This window comes from Castor canadensis, chromosome 2 (assembly GCF_047511655.1).
Source record: "Castor canadensis chromosome 2, mCasCan1.hap1v2, whole genome shotgun sequence".
Lineage (NCBI taxonomy): Eukaryota > Metazoa > Chordata > Mammalia > Rodentia > Castoridae > Castor > Castor canadensis.
Window position 1 is genome coordinate 116169280 of NC_133387.1, and position 16012 is coordinate 116185291.

The window sequence follows — 16012 nt, forward strand, 5'->3', positions numbered from 1 at the left end:
ATTGTTTTGAATCACTTCTAATAGTCATTGTTATAATTTCCCTTAATTTCTACCTTATTTTTGATATTTATGTCATTCTGCTTTCATTTCTTAAATGTTAAATCTATTGATAAAATATTTGCTTTTTATTTTTTATTAACATTCCCCTTCATATCTTGAAGATTCTATTTTACATTAAGTTTTGAAATATTGTACAAATACAATAAGTATGTGCATCAAATAATTTATTTCTAAGCATTATGAAAAAAATATTAGGACTATACCTTCAACTGAGGTAAGGGTAGATACATACCTTTTTAATACAACAAAGTTTATATACAATTCTGAGTTCTATAACACTATCAAATAACATTTGATATTAGTTATTTAGAGAGAAGTCATACCTGCCTCTCAATAAATTTAAAATGGTAATATTCCCAAAATGAAAAGTAATTTTGCAACATGAAGCATCAAACAGGTTCCCACCATGAATTGTTTTACAGGTAACTCTGCCATATGAAAGAGATATATATGCTATTTAAACTAAACTCTCTCTTTTGAATATACTAATTTCAAGTGGAAATATTTTAAATAATGATACAAATTATATCATTTATATATAAAATACTGTTACAAAAGTATTTTACAAATATTGTATGGATGTAGAAAATATAATTCCTTTATGCAGATATGGACATCTCTTTTCTTGTTTTGTTTAAAGACATGTCTTTTCCCTAGGTGTTCATGATAACACTCCCTTCTAATTAAAATAACTCCACTCATAACAAAACTCATGCTTATAATAGGCACATTTATACTCCAGAATTTTCTGCATTTCACCTTGCAAGGATTTAGGTTCTAGTCTATACTGTGGCCTAATCCACATTATAACTACTCCTTTATGAATGGTTTTAGCAAGCTATGACCTCTGGGCCAAATATGGACAACTACCTATTTTTATAAATAAAATAATATGGAACAATAACAAAAAAGTTGTGCCTTTCTTCCAGTAACTCAATACCCTTGGTCAGCCAGAAAATTGAGTAGGGTTTGACCCCCAGTTGGGAAGCTCTCCTCAGACTGTACACAAAGGAGTATGCCATCCATATATTGTATAATTGAGTAATATTCCCAAAATGAAAAGTAAGTCTTTAAATGTTTCCAGCTCCTTAGCCAGTCCTGGCCAAACAAGTGAAGGCAATCTGTAAGTCCTTGGGACATTTTAGGTGAATTGGACAGCCTGGTTGGAGGGATCTTCAAAAGCAAATAAAAACAGAGAATCTGGATACAAAGGGATGCAGAAAAAGACGTCTTTTAGATTTAGGACTGTAAACCATTCTGACTTCTTGGGACTTTGGATAACAAGGTGTAGGAATTAGGGATAATTGGGTGAATAGGAATTACATCCTCATTGACCTGCCTAAAATCCTGGAGTAGTCTTCATTCCCCTTTTGGCTTTTGTATTCTGAGAATTGAAGTGCTACATGACTCTGGCAGGTACACGAAGTCCCTGTTGCTTGAGGTATTTAATGATGTCTTTAAGTCCCTTTCTTGCTTCAGGTCTTAAGGGATATTTCCTTTGGTGAGAATAGGTGGAGGCATCTTTTAGGTATATGCATGCTGGGACTGTGTTTGACTCTATCATGTTATGAGATGCCCACACTTCAGAATTGACCTCTGTTTCCATTAATGGTAAGCAGAGAGGTTGTCCCAGGACCAGAGTCTGAATTTGAGCCAAGATATCTCTTCCCAGGAGGGGGATGGGACTTTAATCAGGAAGATGTAAGCAAATAAAATGCCAGTCTATTCACAGCTCAGAGTTTGTAAGTACCTAGTGAGAGGCTGGCCAGAGATTCCCCTTAGGTTACTTGGTTATTGGAGGGGAGTCCAGGATTCAAAATTGCTCCAGTGATGAGGAGGAAATTGGCTATTGTCCCCTCTACTTCAATGGAAACCCAAGGCTACTCATTTTAGATGTTGGTCCAACGTAGTGTGGCTTTAATAGGAGGCCTCAAATTCCCTCAGTCCTGTTTGATCATCAAGGTGTGTCTGGCAAAGGAAAGTCCTAAAGTCCTATTGCCCTTGTGTTTTGGGTGGTTCCAGGTAACATCTCCACATTTTAACAATAATAAACCCTTCTTAAGCACTCAGAACCATTTGTTTAGGTTTGCTAGACTTCTAGTGACTTGGATTCTCCCATCCCAGGAGAGTATAAGACCCCAGACACTGAACCATCATTTTGAGTCTTTGCTCCCATTTCTTGCATAGGGAACAAGAAATGTTTCTCCCTCTTTCTGTTGTTCCCCGACCCCTCACCTTCTCCATACTTTATTTTGCTATACTAAAATAAATTATTGCTGAAATTTCCACCCGGTGAGACACCTTCAAATGCTTTTACATTTGTGAATCTCAATGATCTGTGATTTTGCATAGAAACTGGGAAGCTATGGAAGGCCTCTCATTCATCCTCAGGTACAATTGCTTATGTACTTCACAGAGTTTTGCAGGGATGCTTCAGATCAAGCCTGGAGTTTCTTTTACTTTCTTCTTTTGCAAACACAAAAATCCCAATGTTACCAGGCTCAGTAGCCTAAGAAGACACTAGTCCAGAAGATTCTGAGTTCTTGTGTCACCTGAACAGAGAACTGGACAGAAACACAAATTGAAAAACAGTAGCAAAACTTTATTGAAGGAAAAAGAAAGAAAGAGTAAGAGGAAAGTACTACAAAGGAAGTGGCACAGAAGCATCGATTTCTTTGTTTAATCCCATTTTATTAGTTGTAGGGCAGGAAAAATCTGGGCAGTTCTTGGTACATCTGAAAATTCCTGTGTGTCTTCTGTGTATCATTAGGGAGGGGCTAGGGTGGCAGACAGGTTTACTCAGTACACCCTTATCACATAACAAGGGGTATTCTGTGTATGTGCTTATGCTATTTTAATTGTATGCATGAGTTGTGATCAATATTCATGAGATCCTAAACAAGAGGACTTGGCTTGGGAGGTCAAATTGGGGCAGCCTTTCAAAAGGCAGGTCCAAAGGCACCACTTCTGGGTGCCTTGCTCTAGAGTGGGTTCAAGCCATGCTGGGGTGCCTCTTAGCTTTGTTTGCTTAAAAGAGCCCCTGATAAGTTATTTTTCCTGTATGCTAACCTGCCTCATCAGGTTCTGGGTCCTTCCCACACCAGCTAAGCAGGTCTGGGGTGTGTCCACTTCAGACTCAAACATGTGATCAGAGAATTTCTTTTAACACAAATCATACATTCCCTGAAAGTTGTTGTATTAAATACACTTTTCTCCATCTGTTACTTTTTCAGTGAAGTTGTGTTGCCAGAAAAAATACCTCAGTTCTTGTGACCAGCAAGAGATGACTTCAAGCAAGATGCAAAATATTAGTTGGTCACCAGTGGCTCACACCTATAATCCTAGCTACTCAGGAGGCAGAGATCAGGAGGATTGTGATTCAAAGCAAGCCTGGGCAAACAAGCAGCCAGAGGTAAATAGTTTGTGAGACTCTATCTGGAAAAAATCCATCACAAAAAGGGCTTCTGGAATGGCTCAAGGTGTAGGCCCTGAGTTCAAACCCCAATACCAAAAAACAAACAAACAAAAACTTAGTAAATGTAATAGTAAAGTTTATTAGAAAAGGAATTTAGTAAAACAGGATAAAAGTGAGGAGAAATGGGTCAAAAAAGAGGAACAATTCCTGTTTCCCATGCAGAAAATCGGAGTAAAGACTCAAAATGGTTGCCCCCATCTCTTAGTCTTATAATTCCAGAAAGCTGGGGGAATACACAAAAAGATAATGGATCTGGATGACAGATGGCTGCTAAAACAAGGAGATGTCATCTAGGTCCACCAAAATCACAGTGACAATAGGTGTGCTTTAGAAATTTTACCTGTCAGACATGATATTCTCCACCCATCAAGGAGCCTAGGAGCTTGTTAATAACTCAAAGAGAGAAAGGTCTGGAATGCAGATAACCTTGTTTTTGTAATTTAACATCTAAAAGGAAGAGGTAGCTGCTCTTTTTAGTTTTCACTTCTTTGTTCCAGTGCTTGGGCCTAGCCCTTTAGATATTTATTAAAATAATATATTTTTGTCTCTTCATCTATCTATCCTGCCTCATCCATCATTCATGGATAATTGATATTAAGAGATGAAGCCTTTATAATTTGTGCACAAGGAAACAGCCTGGCTGGATATCCTGTCAAACAATTCTCCATTCAGTCACTGGGAACAGAAAGCACAAGACCAGGGGGAAAACATAGTCAACTTTCAAAATTCGTACTTTGCAAAAAATTTTATACCAAATCCAGGAAATTGAACTCACCAACACAGTCTCCTCAGGAGACAGGAAGAAGTTTCAGCATTCATAAGCATGTATATTATTCAAAATGCAATAGAAACATAATAAGCAACTAAGTACATAGTGAATACAGGTTAAAGTGCCATTTTAACCCACTAATGAGGGAATCTGTAGGATGACACAGTTGCTTTAAAGGAGAATCCAAGCAAATGACATAAATGTAACCAGTGAAAAGGATGAAAAAGAGACACTAGGAGAAAATAAAGGAAGAACCCCCCCCCCCCAAAAAAACCAAACAAACAAGCAAACAAACAAGAGATGCTAGGAATTAAATTGGCAAATTAGACAGAAACCTAAAGGTTCAAACTCCAGCATGGGTCATTTGAATTTTTTTCAGGACAAGAAAAATAAAAATTGAGTCTCTAACATACAACACACTTTTGGCTTACTTTATATGGGCTAACTTCTACTCTTTAAAAAAACATATAGTTTTAGGGCTGCAGTGCCTGCCTAGCAAGTGTAAAGCCCTGATTTCAAACCTCACTACTTCCAAAAGAAAAAAAAAACAAAACAAAATGTAGAAATAGAAAAATTAATCCTAAAATTCATATGAAGCATAAAAGACACGTGAATAGCAAAAGCGATCCTGAGTCAAAAGAGCAGTGTGGGAGGTATTGAGGCAGGCTAGAATTAGGGAAAGTTTGGGACTCTTAGAAAATTGGTGGAGTGGCTCAAGTGGTAGGGTGCCTGTCTAGGAAGTGTGAAGCCCTGAGTTCAAACCCCAATACAGCCAAAAAAAAAAAATTTGAACATTCCTCTCTTTCTCTGAGCCTTCTTTCCAATTGCAAATATGTGTAGGTTATTCATACTCAGGGAAACTAAAACCAGGGACCATCCACTCCCCTCCCCACTCATCAATTATTGGTTATTAATTACCGGGTTCTTCCCTTCCCATGGGTTAACATAAGTTTTAAAAGCACCTGGAAAGGAGAAAGACTCTCTCTGCTTGTAGCTTCCATCTGGTCCCACCATGACCCCTTTTCTAAATCCTTTCCCTAACTTTTCCTACCATAGCCCCTTTTGTAATTCCCCTCCTAACTTTTAATAAACTCCATTATATCCACATATTCTGTCATGGATTCCTCCACGTGGGACACGAAGACTTTAGAAATCTGATTATAGACTGCACCATTGCCATTAACAGATGGCAAAGCCATCCAGAAGAGGGGGTGAGCCCCCAGACCCTATATTTTAAAGGTTCATTTCTACTGTCTTTTCTCATCCTTTTGCCTCTGTCTCTCCAAAACCACAGCCAAGGGAATAGGCTGAGCTCTGCCCTTGGGAGAATGCAGCTAGCAGGTGCCAGGTCCATGGGTCCCAGTGAAAGGACCATGGGAAACAAAAGCATCTGCTACCTTAACATACATGCCTGCTCCAAGGCCTGCAGGTTGTGTGTGGGGTCAAACCCTGTAGATACACAATCCTAGAGGCAGGTCACATTAAAACCACAGTACCTTGCCAACATGTGGGGGCAGCTCACAGTGCACCACAGTGTTGCCCAGAACATGTTGCTGGAAGAAGCTATAATGCACTGCTTTATCCTATGCCTATCTTATTTCAGACACAGGGGGCCCACGTATCCTAGGTCTCCAACTTGCTGCCACCCAGACCAGGCAGCTGCTTGTGCAGAGAGGGCAGAGGCAAAAGGGTGGTGAGTGCCTCTGGATATATGTTCATGACCCAGCCTGGGCAGGGAGAATGGTCTAGGCTGCTCTTGAGGTCCTAGTCCCTAGCCATGGCAGCCACCACCTCCAGCCTCAGGCCGGGCCCGTCTTCCCTCTCCTCCCCTTTCCCACACCTCTGTGGAGAACTGCTACCACTTGCTTGCCAACCCACTGTGCCTACTTTGCTTGCCAATCCACTGTGCCTCTTTTTGCCTGGGTGTAGCAGGGACGAGGGCCAAAAAGAGAAACAACCAAGTCTGTGTTCTGATAATGTAGCAGAGGGGAGGGAGTGGCATAGCAGAAAGATAAAAATTAAGGAATCTAAAAGTGGAGGTCACTGGGGGTGAAGTAGCCAATAGAGTTGCATGCAACCATATATGGATTAAATCTTGCTTTTTGCTCCTGTAACCTGCTTGCAAACTGAGCCACTGCAGGCACACCAATAAATATTGATTCCTGAAAACCCTTGTGTCCCATGTCTCTGTTCAAGATTCCTGTAACATGTATGGAGGCTCATCCAGGAATCAGAGATGGCATTTTCACCTCCTTGTTGCATGGACTCAGCCTCCCCAGCTTGTCAGGAGAGCATTTCATCAGGCATCAGCAGACCTCTTGATCCAACGGAGGGACTCGCCTCTCCCAGCATGCCAAAGAACAAGTCTCAGTTCTGCAGAGGAACCCAGAGAAGGCTCAGGAACCAATTGGGAGCTCCTCCCATCAGACTGGTAAGAATCAGATTCAAATAATAGGCCTGCTTTAGGAGGCAGAAGGGGAGCCTGATCACCTCCCAGCAGACACCCTAGTAACTCTGTCTAGGGTGAAACCATGTCTCTCAGGTTTAGGAAGCAGGGCAAAAGTGTGTGAGACAGCTCCAGGAATTAGGGAGGTTGAGCACCTACTGGTTTTCCTCACTAGCAAGGGGAACAAAACAAGTAAAAAGGAAGCACTTTGGGTAAAATGCAAAAAACCTCCACTACTGGAGTGGGGGAAGGGTTGAGCTTTTCCCTGGAAATAGCCACAACCGAGGTTAAGGGATGGGTAACATAAATTCAGTTCCAAAGAGGGAGACTCATAAGAGAATGGATGTATCATACACCATTCCACCAGATAGCCCTCTGGGGTATAATTTAAAGTTGTTTTTTTTTTCTTGAGAGTGCACTCTAATTGTGTGTGTGTGTGTGTGTGTGTGTGTGTGTATCAATTTGTTTAAAGCACTGAGCAAAACATAATTTGCTCCTGGAATTCCAGCTCATCTTATGTGCACTTAAGTTGACATATTTTTTTCTGGCACACTTAATTTATAAAGCGTGTGTGTGTGTGTGTGTGTGTGTGTGTGTGTGTGTGTAAGCATCTTCAAAATGCTGTTATAAGGTTAATGTGATATTTGAGGTAACACAAAATCCAAGGTGTTTGTTCAAATATCTCTGTTATAAACTGCTTAAGCTTTTTACATATGTAAACATCTTGAGGATGGTTCTTATTATAGGGTCAATGTAAAAAAATGTTACTCTGTTCTACTGATGCTTTTAAGAAAACCAGTTTTCAAACTTATTTCAATCAGATATCACTAGGATTCAGGCATTCAGTGAATAACACTCTGGCTCAGACCAGAGGAGGGAAGGAGGGAGAAAGAAAGGAAGGAAGAAGGAAGAAAGAAAGGAAGGAAGGAGGAAGGAAGGAAGGAAGGAAAGAAAGAAGGAAGGAAGGAGGAAAGAAGGAAGGAAGGAAGGAAGGAAGGAAGGAAGGAAGGAAGGAAGGAAGGAAAGAAAGAAAGAAAGAAAAAGGGAGGCCACAGCCTGCAGCAGGAATCTTAAAATTTGGGTAGTTAAGAAAATGACCTCAGCCTGTTTCATTCTGTCATAAATAAAATCTGGTATTAAATTCTCTCTTATAATACATAGGTCTATTAACAAATGGGCTTCCATAAATTGTTTTTATACAAAAAATAATTTTAAGGTTGCTCTCTTTCTGTTTTTTTCATGCAACTATAAGTCTCTAAGTTAAAAGGTTTTATGAGTTATTTTCAACAGGTAACAAAAAAATATATATAAGGTATTAAGGATATGGTTTTTAAAAAATATTTTTAAATTAAAAAAAGGGTAAAGACAAGCTCCCCCTGGAGATACAGTATAAGTTGTCATACAGGTACAGAGTGAGTTGTCATAAAAAGATGGAGCTTATAAATGCTTATGTAAGTGATTGAGTTGACTAAAATCCAGTTACATTAAAGGTTTTGCAAGGTCAAAATTTAATGTACTGATGTTAAACTAAAACTTAATTCTCTAAGCTCATAACAACAAGGCTATCTTAAAAATATAGTTGTTGATAACATTAACAAAAAAAACTGTCTTAAAAATGGTTTTTGTTTTATCAAGATAACTGTCAGGAATTTTGGCACTACAGGTTAATCCAGAAATTTATCAAGACAACAGAGTTTATTGAAACAGAGAGGCAAGAGGCAGCTAAGCACAGGGAGTGCTTTTATGTAAAGCAAAGTAACAAAAAAAGAAGAAAGAAAAAAAATAACCAGAAGGTACTGTCTGGGTAAAAGAATAAAATGTGCAACCATTAAAACCCCATTGGAGGAGCCCTTTTGTGGTTATTTTGTCTATCCCCACTGCAGTTGAAGTTATAAAAATTGCTCCCTGGATCCACCAAAGCTGAGTAAAGGCAGCTCCTCTCAAGTAGGAGTGCATCCCTGATCAAGCCTCACCATGCAAGATCACCCTCCAGAATGACTACACCCTTACTCAACAGGACCCCACTTCCCAGGAGACAACAGGGGACCATGAACAATGGGACAACAGCCCTGCTCTAGTCACTTCAGAAATTGACTAGTCTACATAAGGTGGAAGCTCGAACATGGGATGCACCCCTGTTCTCCTCTACACACTTGGTCTGTTACCTTTTGGGTTGGCCCTTGCAAGGTTCCCCCATGTACTGAATGTTATAAAAGAGCCATTGTTGGGACCTCCACACAGCCATACTTTGTACCATGCACCCATCAACAGGTTGGGTGTTACATCAGCTCCTATACTACCCAGGTTTGCAAGGTTGCTGGTAAGCAGTACTAAAAGTCCCAGAGTAAAGAAAACAATGCAGGCTACATTTGCATTGCATCATGGAAAGCAGGGTGATGGGTCTTATCTTGGGAGCATGTTTGTTGAACCTGCCTGGATATTGCGGTCCATCAGGACCATTATAGAGGCCACTATAGACAGGAAAACAGCCATCCATGTAATGATGCTATGAAAATACAAACCCCTAAATCAAAATGATGCTCGTTGACCTTATGTGGGTCCTAGCATCAAAGGGGGAAATAATGTAGCAGGGAGGAGGGCCAAAAAAAGAAACAAGCAAGTCTGTGTTCTGATTATGTAGCAGAAGGGAGGGGATGGCATAGTAGGGAGATAAAACTTAAAGAATCTAATCGTGAAGAAGGTCACATAGCACTGGGAGTGAAGTAGCCAAAAGAGTTGTATGCAACCATATATGGGTTAAGCCTTGCTTTTTGCTTCTGTAACCTGCTTGCAAAGGTATATAAGGTGAGACTCCTTTGTTCTTGGGGCTCAGCCTTTGGATGTGAATCCACTGAGCTGCTGCTGGTGCACTAATAAATACTGCTTCCTGAAAAGCTTTGGTGTCCCTTGTCTCTGTTTGAGATTCCCGTAACATGGGCACTCAATTCAGACTCTCACTCACACTCTCTCCATCCTAAGGCTTTCATGGGTCAAGGAAACACTCACCCCAAGGTTGCATTCCCCTGTCCCATGGACACACGCCTCAGGCCCAATAAGCATCTGGCACCCTTCACTGACAGGGCTAATGGGGTTAGTTATCAAATCCTAAAGATGGGTTTTAAGTCTCCTTTCTTTATGGAAGATAACAAGGACTGGCAGGGTGGTTCAAGATGGTAGAGTACATGCCTAGCAAGTGTCAAGCTGTGATTTTAAATCCCACCTTAGTTTGCGTTTATTATTTGGTCTCTTTGTTAGGATAATAATTGGCTTAGCATTCAGTATCAGTGCTCCATCCAGGAACCCTCATGAAACAATGTAAAGATGGCCCTTTGAGAATGCTTGATTCAAAGACAAATAGAGTACCCTACAACTTGCTTGTGAAGATGGAGTTGTCCATCATAAGTCATATCTAAAGAATCTGCACCTGGGACTTCCTTGAATCAAGGGAATGCCTCTTGAATCACAGCAGCACCCCTCAACTCCTTAGGGCAAGTCTCCCTTCCCTTTACCTCTTCTCTCTTCACAAGCTAGTATGAAGGAAGCCAACATATTCACGACTTGGCTGTATCCTTAAATACTGGGAGTGCTTTGACTCTGCTAACCTAACAAAGGATGACCTGAAATGCCTTCAATGTCCATAACACTAACTCATATGGGCAGAAACATCTGTCTCTCAAGGGGAGATGTCTTTTATTCTGATTAACAGAGTACTATTTTGGGCCTGTATTTTGCATGTAACATGTCTTTTTGTTCCATTTGAGAGGAACTTTTGGAGAGACTATGTGGTCACAGGAAATGTTGACACCATGATGAAGCTACCACATATTCAGTACCATCTTGCCACTCCCTTGGGACAGAAGACTCATGGGTGACTTCACCTTGTCATCCCCTAGGAAAATTATAACTAACCTATGGTTGGAATACTCTAATATAGTTTTTGTACTTGTTTTTAATGCATTAATCTGTTAAGCTTTGGACAAAGAACAGGGTATTTGTGTTAAAGATCTGTCGTAAACTACTTAAGAATCTAACTAATATACTACTAAAAATAATGGCAAAGGGATGGTTTGTTTCAGAGTGCACTCTGAATTAATGTGATTGTTTTTTGTGTCATTGTATGTATTTTGTGTCTTAGTCTGTTTCCTATCAATGTACTTGTGGCCACTGAATTTTTACTTTTTTGAGCTCATGCACACATGCTTAGATTGACCTTTTTGGGGGGCATGACTAGGTCAAAACATCTCTCTGTGTATGTAGTTGTCAAGTTTTAGAATGGTTCTTAAACTACTTTTATAAAGTTAATGTGTAAAATTGTTGTCTCAAAAGTTTATCTAAAGTTCTAATTCTCACCAGTCTAACTATTCACTGCCTTAGGACTAAAGAAAAACTTATGGATATTAATATTAATCTGTTTCATTTTGTCATGAGTATAATTTACATTCAACTTTCTTTTACACTTAGGTTTATTAACCCATGTGTTCTTGTAGATTGCTATTGTAAAAAAAAAGAAGGATACTTTGTATTTCTTTGCTTCCTGGATCTTTTAAGGTATAAGGTTGCTAAGAGTATTGTATTAAAAAACAATATTATCTAAATTAGAGTTTTTACAAAGGTTGTTTCAAGATATAAATTAAGGTCTTAATCCTGATAAGCTTATAAGTATGAGATTGAGTTGGCCATAATTTAAAGTTTGCCTAAAAATTTTCTGAGACTAAAATTTGAGGTCAAATTTTAAGGTACTAATTGTTAGAAATAAGACCCCTGAAGACTAGTGGGGTCAAAATTAAGGACAGAAATGGAGACTTGTCTCAGAAAGGAAAAATTTACTTCTGCAGAAGGGTGCACAGACACACAGGCACAACAAGCATGAGGAGCAGACCATAGATCCACATTTTTATTCCTGACATAATAGGGCCTTGCCCCCTTTACTTGGATGGTCAAATTTGGGTGCACAATCTGCTAATGATTGGCTAATGCTACACTTGGAATTTGGGGGTAGGATAGGTAGAAATTTTGGCACCAAAACAGAGTTCAGTGAACAAGAACCCAGAACTGCAAGCAGCTAAGATGGTGACACAGTTTGATAGAAAAGACTGTTTTTCTCACATGATGTGTATCTAGAAATGCATTTTTGTTTTACGAAGATTTTTGGTGCTATAGGCTGGTACAAAAATTTACCAAAAGCTGAACAAAACTGCACCCCCCACATGTACTTTTGTTGCAACCTCAAGTTTTTATTGGGGATCCATACTGGATCCCCAATATGTCATTAACTCTCAATTACTGAGCCTGTTATTCTTGGGATCCAGGGAATATATGCAGGTCAGCAACAACCTTGCAGTGTGTCCCAAGCAAGCCATTCTGTTAGTTAACATCAACAGTCCAGGATGTGATTTCTTATCAACATCCAAGCCATGGCTCTCAGTCATCAGGTTTCCTAACTTTATGCTTACTCCCCTATCTCTGTTTCCAATCACTTGAGACGTTAATCTTGTTAATCTTGTTGGTTTACTATTATTATCTTTTTAGGAAATGTACTTGTTCGCCCATTCTTCTGAGTTTGCAAGCTGACTAAAACCCCATGACCTGGTGTAGACATATGCTGCTGGTTCCTCCCTCACAGCCACAAAATCCTGAGCTCTCTGCCCACCATAGCAAGTGAAGATCCTAAGTCTTAGGGAAAACTGAGTGGGCCATGTGTCTGTAAGCCCATTTCTTTGATCTTCATATGTGTTAATTTTGGTGGCCTTTGTAACAGCATAGTGTTCCAACCTGACAAGGCCTTACTTCCCAACCCTAGTGCACTAAATGGCATTAAATGGTAATTAAAATCACCTTATCTTTTAAAAATATATTCTTCTTCAATTCCCCCCAAAGGTTTTGCTAATGCTGCTTGTTCTAATGCTCAAAAACTGTTCAGTTTTCTTGCACTGAGGAATTTTCCCCGTTTTTGGTACCTGCCTTCCACCAGCCAAGCTTACCTTGGTGTGGTTTGGATTTGGTATTTAATTCTGTACTGGTTGCAGAGTTCATATCCAGATGTTTCCTTTTAACACTCAACAGATTGCCTTCTTTTACACTTTTTATTTTACATGTTGCTTTTGGTATCAGCCTCTTTGCCCAGTGTATGATAGTTCTACTGATGTTTTAATGTTTATTGGTAAAAATATTTTCATTAAGAGCTTTAAAAAAAAAAACTTATCAAACTCAATGAGTATGTTCTCTTCATAGCCCATTTGAAATTATTTGGTGTTATTTGCATCCTGCCTAAATTAGTCTCTTACCAGATGCAAGGACCAAGATATTTTCCCTGTAACACTGAGAAAAGTTTAAACTAAGTAATAATTCTTTTAAATGGTTCTAATACCACTAGTGCCTTGAATGTGTATCTAAATGTTATAAAATCATTTAGAGGTAAAAGTGTATATATGTAAACAATGATAGCTGTTTTACCTAAGGCCTATTCTATCTAATAAGGTTTTTTGACATTTCTGCTATTTATGACAAATGCTAAGAGGTCTGCCATTTAGGCTTGATATCTGTTTGTTTTGGCTAGATAAACATTGTAGCATATATGATATGCAGTTAAGCATTAAAATAGAGGGCCATTCAAGAGTTAGGAATAGCTATAGGTATAGACACTTATGGGAAGATTAACCATAAGACTCTGTCACTTTTCAAAATGAAAATTTAGATTCTTTATCCTTGCTGCTGCACCTAGCAGGGACACTTTTTGTGCTCCTATCAATGTTCCTATTCAGATCATGCCTTGTAAACCAGATTTATCTCTTCTAGGATAGACGCCTTTCGGACCCAAATCATGAGGCAACAGGACTATCGTACTCTGCAGATGAATGAGATCTCCATGAGCAACCTTGATTGTGCTAGATAAAAACTCACACAATGGGAGACACTTTGTGTCCAAATGAGCCCTGACGGAGAGAAGTAGGAGAGGCAATTTCTCCTTGTAGATAGGGTCTGCTGCCCCTTGTCATCTTGAAGCAGATTTAGATGAAAAGAACACCAGTCCCTCAGCAACCACAAAAAGATTTTTTTGGGATCTTGTCTCTGAGGGGAAAGTTGAGGCAGGCTAGAATTAAGGAAAGGTCAGGACTTTTGGAAAATACATGACTGGATATTGTATTTCAGATTGAACATTCCTCTCTTTCTCTGAGACTTCTTCCTGATTGCAAATGTGTGTAGGTTATCCACACCCTGGCTCAGGGACAACTAAAACCATGGATCACCCATGCCCTTCCCCACCCATCAATGATTGGCTAGGAATCACCAGGCTTTTCCCTTCCCATAGGTTAACATAAGTTTTAAAAGCACCTGGAAAAGAGAAAGACTCTCTCTCTGCTTGTAGCTTCCATCTGGTCCCATCATGACCACTTTCTAATTCCCTTCTCTAACTTTCCCACCATGAACCCTTTTGTAATTCTCCTCCCTAACTTTTAATAAACTCCATTACACCCATGTGTCCTGTCATGGATTCTTCTACATGGGACACAAAGAATTTGGAAATCTGATCACAGACTGCACCATTGTTATTAACAGTATCGTAAGAGTAGACTTCAAATTATGCTACGAAGCCGTAACAACAAAACAGCATGGTACTGGCACTAAAAACAGACACAAAGACAAATGAACAGAAGACTCAGAAATAAAACCACACAACTACAGCCATCCGATCTTTGACAGAGTATTCAGAAACACACACAAGAAAAAAAGACAGCCTCTTCCAAAATTGTGGTGGGAAAACTGGCTATCTACATGTAGAATATTGAAACTAGAACCCTATCACACTGTACAAAAATTAATTTCAAATGAATCAGAGATCTTAATGTAAAACGTAAAACTTCGAGGCTATTACAGGAAAAAAATAGCGAAAACTCTGGAAGATAAAGACATAGGTAACTGCTTTCTAAATAGGGAGGACTCCAATTGCTCAGGAAATAAGAGCAAGAATTGACAAATGGTACTGCATCAAATTAAAAAGTTTCTGCACATCAAAATAAATAGTTACCAGCATAAAGAGACAGCCCATAGAATGGGGGAAAACATTCCCCAGCTATTCAACAGATAAGCGGTTAATGTCCATAATATACAATGAGCTTAAAAACTAAATGTTGCAAGAACAATCCAATTAACAAATGAGGAATGAACTGAACAAACAGTTCTCAGAAGAAATATAAATGGCTGATAAATACAAGAAGAAATGCTCAGCATCCTTAAGCGATAAAGGAAATGTGAATCAAAACTACAGTAAGAATCCATTTCACCCTAGTCAGATTGGCAAGCAACAAATGCTGGTGAGATTGCAAGGAAAAAGTAACCTTCATACGTTGTAATTTAAACTAGTGCAACAAATATGAAAATCAGTAGGGAGGTTCCTTAAAAAACAAAAAATAGACTGAAATTATGACCCTTCCATACCATTCTTGGGCATATATCCTAAGTATTATAAACCAATATACAGAGAAATAGCTGCATACCTATGTTTATTTTGGCTTTCTTCCCAATAGCCAAACTATGGAATCAGCTGAGGTACCCAACTGATGAATGGATTAGGTGTGTAGTATACACCACCCACCATATTTCTTTATATATGTGTGTGTGTGTGTGTGTGTGTGTGTGTGTGTCACAGAATATTACTCAGCCATAGAGAAAAATGAAATTGTGCCATTTGCAGGAAAATTGATGGCAGTGGAGATAATCATTTTGAACGAGATAAGGCAAGCTGAAAAGGCCAAATGTTGAGTGTTCTCATTTGTGCAACCTATACCTAAAAGATGATAATGGCACATAAATGTAAATGGGGGACTGTGGTGGAAGGATGAGTGGGAGTAGGAAAGTGGAAAGGAAAGGATAATGAGGAGTGAAGAGGATTGAAGTACATTTCATATATACATATGAAGACAGCATAATGAAACCTACTAAACACTGTCTAGAAAAGGGGATAATGGAAATATATATATATAGTGGAGGAGGTGAACTTGTTCAAAGTACTTTGTACAAATGTAAGGAATTATCAAAGTGAAATCCCCATTATTATTAATGCATGCTAGTTCAAAAACAGAATAACATTTTAAAAAGTCATGTGGAGGTTGAGGACATTGGGGGAGGTAGAAGGAAGATTTAATTTCTTTAATAAATATGAGGCTATATAGGTAATCTAAAAGTTTTTAAGAAATTTTTTTGTGCTGTTGGGGATCAAACCCAGAGCCTCAAGCATGATTAGCCTATGCTCTTCCTCTTAGCT